The 8419-nt window shown below is 25.3% G+C and overlaps 1 protein-coding gene across 1 annotated transcript in view; it reads right to left on the reverse strand.

The window, feature by feature from the left end:
• Nucleotides 1-7882, reverse strand: part of LOC132929609 (head-specific guanylate cyclase) — a 237184-nt gene extending 229302 nt beyond the window's left edge. The window contains exon 1 of the mRNA XM_060995082.1: nt 7744-7882. The gene's annotated coding sequence lies outside the window, so the exon portion shown is untranslated. The remainder of the gene's footprint in view (nt 1-7743) is intronic.
• Nucleotides 7883-8419: the final 537 nt, after the last annotated feature.

Genomic DNA, 8419 nt, shown 5'->3' on the forward strand with positions numbered 1-8419 from the left:
TTAAGTATAAAAATATAAACGCAATATGTTAATTATCTTAAAAATAACATATCATTATGATTGAACGTTTGTGAATTCGAAATATAGTTCATTTTTCAATGCAATATTTTAAATTAATTATTATGAACCTTATGTGAGTTTTTGAAAACTTTTGAAAAAGTTTTAAGGGAAAATAATAATAATTATTATTATGTTTAAATAAAAATATAAAAAGAAATAGGTCTTTTTTAATTTAAACTTCTAAATATATAAGCATAAATGTATTTATATTTTAATCTTATATAAAGTTTGAAGTTTAGTGATGAAACTTAAAATCAAAATATATTTTATTTTCTTTATAATATTTTTAAAAATACAAAAATCATAAGATCTAAATAAACATTCATAACATTACAAAAATAAATATTTATTTCTTGGAAATAATTAAACTATTTATTAATTAAGTATGAATATTATAATATTCTAAAATATTATTAATACACAAACGCATACATAACATTTATTAAATCAATTTACTTGATTATCATATTTAATATACTATTCGTATAACTGTTATCTATATAAAACTATTATATTTAATTTAATTTCAAAGTAGTTAACTTCTGGATCACACCTTCTTAACTACAATAAGTTGGGATTTTTTCATGGTGTACCATATATTTAATAAATATAATTTTCTCTCATTAGAATAACTGTCTTTTGATTAATTCCGGAAACAGTTAATGTGATACATCAATATCACTAATTAACATTGCAACGGTGAACGGAATTCACATTAAGTTACTTGACACTAGGTTCTATTTTATAACAATTAAACACACTCAACTGTCATATTGTGCCTACATGATGCATCTGCGTGTGAGACGTGAGTGCATTAGCTATTAGGTAAGTTATCATAATTCAAATCTAACTTTAAATTTTAACCGCAACTATTATACAAATCTCTATGATTTGAATTACATTATCTACCTCTATCTTTCTCTAACAGAGATGCTATCCTATATAGACGATATTACACTTAATCTTATACCTGCAGATTTTCCTTATACAAGTCACATTATAATAGATTATGTTAATATAACACGGACACTATTTATATTTCGTTAATCTAAAAAATTAAAACATAAAATAAATAATAAAGGGACTTTAAGAGATCATTTATGAAACGACTGAGCTTTGACTTGAACTAATTAATATATTATTAATACCAGATCTATTTTCAACACATAGTTACGTTTTATAAAACGCATCTCTCAAATATTAAAAAAAAATATATAAGGTGCATACTACACAGTTATTTGAAATTTCTTAGATTATAACGATAAACTAGAAATAAAAAATTCAATGGCAAGCATAAAATAAAACTAAAATATTACTGCAATTCAAATTTTACAGTAAAAACAAATAAAATTCAATTAAAAAAAAAATATTCAATGCCTAAATGTCTTTTTTGTGTTTATCTATCAAATAATTGTATAAAAATAAACTATTAACGATTATATTTTTTTTTAGTGTAATAAAAAAATATTTTAATTGAAAATAATATTCTCTTACTATTATCATATTATTATATAACAAGATGTATATTGGACATTTATTATAATAATATAATTTCGTAAATGATATTATATGTGTGTCGTTTTGGTTAATCGCTATTTGAACTGCGCAGCGCCAGTGCTTGGCGGTGTAATTTGCATGATTTATGTGTCTGGTGAATATATCGTTCCGGGCCAATGAAACGCGGGTGGTGGTGGGCGGACGTAACACATGCGCGCGTGCTGGTGGAAATGGGCTAACGATAATTATTCCAAATTAAATTGTAATACTCGGTGAACGGAAAATTACTACAATTACTACAAATTCTACATAAACAGTGATTCGTCTTACTTCTACCTTTACCTTGTGTGGCAAAATAACAATAAAATAAATGTCACCTGTTTTATGAGATCCAACTTTACATAATCTAAAACATTATAGTTAGGTTATATTTTAATAGTATAAATGACTATTCTTACAATTTTAAATCAAAAAGTTATACTAGAATTTTACTAAGACCAGCATATTTCTTTTAAAGTTTCTTTTTTAGGTGAAAATTATTTGACGGATTGGTTATATAAATGTGTTTGTTATAAATTTATTTAAAATCTTATTTATAAAAATTGCAATAACTTTAAATCCACTACGATTTTGAATCAAATTTTGTTTTCAATAATTTGTTTGTTAATATTTGAAATACTTAAATCCCTTAATTTTTTATCTGGAGATTTTCATGAGATAGTGCAGTGTTATATTTTTGTCAAAGTGAGAAAATACTTTCAAGGGTAGAGTTTTCTTATTATAATATTGGCTTTTGCAACAAATAAAATAAGAATTATAAACTAGGAAGATTTGTTTTTTAAGAAAATAAAAACATAAATCCTTTATTAATTTTATTTCATTATTCATTAATAATTATTAAAATTATAAATAAAATTGTCTCTCATCATATCATAAATAATAATTTTTTACTTGAGACATTAATTATTATTTATTAGTTATTATATTCAACTGATTAGCTTCAATCTATTAAAAAAAAACTTCTCTAAATACATTTTAATATTTTTAAACAAAATATGAATAACAGGCTTATGACATTTTGAGTCTAGCTTGTCGGAAAAATAAAGCTTCCTGAAAACTCTATATTTGACAGATTATAAATTAGTTATAACAATTTTTCCGAAATAAATAATTAATTTTGAACTCTGAATGTATTAAATTACCATCTTTTACTTTCTTTACTTGAATAATATTATCTTTTATGTTTCTAAGCCATAAATAATTAAAAAGTTATAGTGATAATTTGAAAAATACATAATTTTATTATAATATGATAAGTATGTAATTTTAATTTTATAAACATTTAAATAATTAATAAAAAATTAAATGAATAAATATTTTTTATTTCACGTTTATTTACTTATTATTTTTGTTAAAAAACATTAAATGAAAAGTTAATTTATAAATATTCATCAAGTTCTGTGCTATTAAAATTCTAACACTTTAAAAAAAATTCAAGATATAAAAGCAATCCAATTTTTTTAATAACTTGTTTGTACCCGGTATACTGCATTACACGTAAAAATAAAATAAACATTTTATTAAGAAAACATGTATCACCTATATATTGCGAGTAAAAAAAAAAAAAAAAAATATTGCTCATTAAACTTTTTTATAATATCATATAATACGTAAAATAAACTGATTAACTAGCGTGGAGAAATAAACGATTGACTGCCGTCTAAAACAGCTGGTATCGAGCTTTTAAATTAATTGAAAGCAATCAAATCAACATTTTAAAATCGCTGCCACTTTTATGTAACATATATAATGTGTTCGACCGCGAAAGCTAACAAGCTTAAAATTTCCTACTGTAATATGTGTGGTATATAATATTATGCACTACACCTCAAATAACGCTCACAACAGAGTGTATATAGATACAATCAAACTCTTCATTTAATTATTAATATATTAAATGAATAAATAATATTATTCAATGCTTATAATATTGTTTTATAAATCTAAGCGTCTTCACCAAAGTAAATTTTTGCTGTAATCGTTCAGTTTATATTATAATTATTTTCAAACGTTATTATAATCTCCACGAAAAAAAAAAGTTTATATAATATGTTATATTTATTATGTGTGGATAGTTATAATTTTTAATATTTATTTTAGCTATTATAAAAACTAAACGGAGCTAGTGTAATATCATATACAATTGATGTGCAATAATTCAATATTCAATGATGGAAGAATTTTAAAATTGTATAAACTTCTTGTTTTTGTTATTATAGCTTGGACATATAAATATTTACAAGTATGTTATATATTACGTATAAGGTATAACTAAAGTATGCGCGGTTTGGGTCTTTTCAACGATTTTACTTATGAACATTGAAATACTTTTAAGTGGTAAAAACGCATATTGCAATTCAAACTATTATACTTACTTCTAACCATTTTGCATGTCTACAAATGTCGATACAATATAAATGTATGCTTTGATTTAAATCATTGTAAATACACAAGTGTATACTTAAATTTATGTCACATATCATTGAGAATTCCAATTTTATTCTGCTAGTACAACGCAAAGAGCTATCAAAATATTTATTTAACATAATCGTGTGGTATATTAAAACTACACTTGTTTGGTATTTGTAACGAAACGCATTCAACGAAGACTTATGAATAGCATATTAAAATAAATAGCATAGACTAGGTATTTGAGATTTAACGAAAACCACTATATATATACAAGCCATTTATACAACAGCTCATATTTTGCACACTTAACAAGAACCCTATTATACCACTTACTCTCTCTCACTCATTGGTTTTGTTAAATTAAATTTAAACAAATAACGTGGTTCAACCATATAGCCTCAATAATCTGTAGTTTCGGTTTTATTATTATGTTTTAAAGTCAACTGATGTGTTGAAACAATTTTGAAAATAAATTAATTTAATTTAATTCTTCTTAAATTATCAAAATCTGGCTAAACAATATATTTTCTAAATCTAATATTATGTGTTACGGAAATTCTTGATTACCTATATCTATATTATTGTTTAAGAAAATATATGTTAAGATATTGAAGTACATAAGATATATTATTTTAGTATAAATCATTCTTCTAACTATATAGACATCATGGTCTACTTTCAGCGTTATCACATAGCACGTACAAGTTTATTTGTATTTTACGCTGTGCGATACACATACTTATTTAAACAATTCCATATAATCTAATAGCGTTGTCTACTTGAATATACCTTCATGGGCTTCATATTCACTATTTTATAGTACAGACTACTTTCCATTTAGTACAGATATTTTTGCACTAGGATTTTTAATTCACTCAAGTGTAAAACACCATTTCCCGAAAATCATAATACATTAGTTAAAATTTGTATAGACGAAGAAGGCTTATCATTTATTTAAAAAACTAAACAGTTTTTAAACTATGGTTTAAAAATAACTTGTTTTTCCACAGTGGTATAATACAAGGCAAACAGCAAAAATTGTTTTTGAAATGTTTTAAATAATAAATTATCCATATTATTTTTTTAAATTTGTAATTGATTCACTTTAAAAATGATTTAAATATAAGTTACTAAAATACATATTATTTTTTTTTCAACTTAAGAACACTACATTTTGTACAATTTTAAAACATATACTTTTAAATGATAGAAAATCTATCATTATAGAATTATAATTATTGTGATGTATTTAAGAAGTTTATTTATTAAACAACTATTAAAACTTGCAACTGATTTATATTTACTTTCTCCCACAACTTTTACTTGAGTTGTATTATTTAATTAAACGATTTATAGATTTAACAAAAAGCCACAAAATATTATACGTTTATACGTTTATATGGAGACCAAAAAATATTATACGTTTATACGTTTATATGGAGACCAAAAAATTATTTTTTTTTATAAATCTTAATTTTAACAACAACTTGTTTGTTGCAATTGACGCCTGACGAAATACAAGTATATTATATAATTAAAAATATAAAAATTTGATGAACATCTTTGGATTATGGTAGTTAGTCTTGTGATTAGTTTTAAATTCATTGTTCGACGTGTACAGGTGTTTCTTTTTATGCCAATATTGGCAATATCACGATTTGGTTATTTAAGCATATATTTACAATGTTATGCAATGTTTTAAATATTTTTTTATTTTACTTTTTAATGAAACACTTTGTATATAATACTTATAGGGAAGCCACAGGTGCACGATTAAAAACTATCAATATATTGTGTGTGTAAATGTAGAAATTGTTCAGATCATAAAACTGTAATCTATAGAAATGTTTTCACAATACTACTAATAATTGACAAATAATCAATACAGTTATATGTATAGAGGTGATAAAGATTTAAAACATAAAATTATACCGAACATGATATGAACCGAGATTCTAAACATAATAATACAATTAGATGATTTTGCACAACCATAGTGACATTATCGTGCATATTATGAGGAAGCACATCATAGGTATAACAAAACAATAATGTGAAAACAGGCATTGCAGTTTGTTCAATAATCACTGCGAAGAATCGTTTTACCATTTTATATATAACAAGTATATCCATTGTTTCAGCAACAATGAAATAATTGAATCTAATCAAGCAATATTAATTTAATTTATTAATTATTACACGATACAAATGATTTTTTTAAGTACAATAATATATAGTTATATTGGCCTATCAATCATTATATAAAACTTTCGGTAAAATACAATCAATGTGGAGTAAAATACAGATAAGGCCGTGACCAAAGTTTTTAACAAATTATTAATGTTACTTGATTGAGAAAAGTCAACGTTGAATCATCGAGCACGTGTAATCTAAGTGGGTTAGGGTAAACATAATAATAATATCATAAGAATTCATCGTTTATGTATACCTAATACAATATAGATGATTAATAATTACCATAATGAACACAACTTTGTTGATACAATAATATTATAATACAAGTAATATATATTACAATATTGTACGGTGTACGTCAATAATTAGAATGCTAGAGGTTGGGTAGATATTTATTACTTAACATTTTGGACACCATTTGTATTAATCTCATAAGATCATTATCAACACATATAGTAAACCTAATATTTAGTTTATTAAACGTTTAAAATCATGCTAAAGAAAGATCTTTTTTTCGAGAAATTACTATAACGATTTATGTGGCGATGGTGATCGGAGCAGTTTTGAAAGGTGTAAATAGGCATTAGACCGGTGGTGACTGGTGAGGATTTAGTTTTAGTTTAATGTTCGAATTTTCGGAACGGGGTATATAAGTAGATGTACTGCGGGACTTCACGTGCCAATATAACCTATATTACATTTATAACACCGCTAAATAAATTACCATACATTATACTACGACTCTGCGAGATATCGGAGAAACCATAATTCAACAAACAACGATTTTAGTAAAAACAATATTCAATTCGCGATCATGATGAAATTGTAAGGCTTGTGTAAAAATCAGGGTAAGTAGCGTACTAAGGGAAGATCATCTTATTTTATAATAAGATTAAATTTTAGAAGGAAGTTCGCTTTAAAATTTAACCCCAAGTACGCCACTGAACAGTGTTATGCCCTCGACTCTATTTTGACGTTAAAATATGCACATACATATACATCATATATATCCACTTTACGATACGTAAAATATATTCTATTGGTGAATATATTGTACGATATATTTTTAAAAATTAATTAATACTACGTTTTCACTATGAGATTATAGCTATGAAATAAATTAGAGCTATAAATTGCCTCTATAATATACCTAAATGTTATATAACAACACTAAAATATTTAATATATTAATATAATATAACAACGTATGTGATACTATATACTGAATTACTCTGTCATAAATGTATTAAGACGATTGTATTTTTACGTGTACAAATAAAAATTAAAAAAATTAAATAAATGTAACATTGTTATTATTTCTAACTATCACTCAATTTTATTATTAATACCTCAATAAAAATAATAATTTGTGTTGGCCACGAAACTGGACTCGTGACTATACACTATCGCTTAAATTAATTTATTACGACTCAATCATGTTTTACCTATTACTACGATATATTTGTACTGTTCTAATGCATTGTAATACTACATCAGTATTTTGTACATATACGTTACCTCTACGGCGGTGGTGGTGATTCGAGTGACCATGCGGCAATCACGACAGCGGATCGAACCGAGACCAGCGGACGTACGACCGTACATGAACCATTCGGCAGCACACTGTTTTTCGAAACGCACGGGTGGGCAGGCGGCGGCGGCGGCACGACACCCGTCGTCGGCGTTGCGCCGGTCCCCTGCACCACCCAGCCGAACAGTTGTTGTCGGCGTACGGAGCGTGTGGGTCCACCACCGCTGCAGCCCCAATACCACACTGCCGTTATTTGGACGACGGACACGTGTGACGATGATAATAATAATAATCACAATAATATAATAAGATAATAATATTATTATTTTTACATGCGTACCCCACCCCCCTATATAACGATTTAATGCATTTTTCCAAGTTTTTTATTTCTTTGAGTGTATATTTTGGATTTGTTATGCTATTTAAGGAAATACAAAACTTTTTACAGTTTATTTATTATTGAACATATAATTTTTTTTATCGTTTTAATTATGTTTACAATTGTTGAACTATAATAGTTGCTACTAAAAGTTCTAAAATAAAAAAAAAAAAAAAATTATGTTTATAAGTACTTAATAAATCAGAATTCATATGAGTAATTATTAAACTAGACTAATGCACTTCAAATAAAATGTTATCGGTGAAATATAAAATAAATGTAAT

Source organism: Rhopalosiphum padi, chromosome 4 (assembly GCF_020882245.1).
Source record: "Rhopalosiphum padi isolate XX-2018 chromosome 4, ASM2088224v1, whole genome shotgun sequence".
NCBI classification, from domain to species: Eukaryota; Metazoa; Arthropoda; class Insecta; order Hemiptera; family Aphididae; genus Rhopalosiphum; species Rhopalosiphum padi.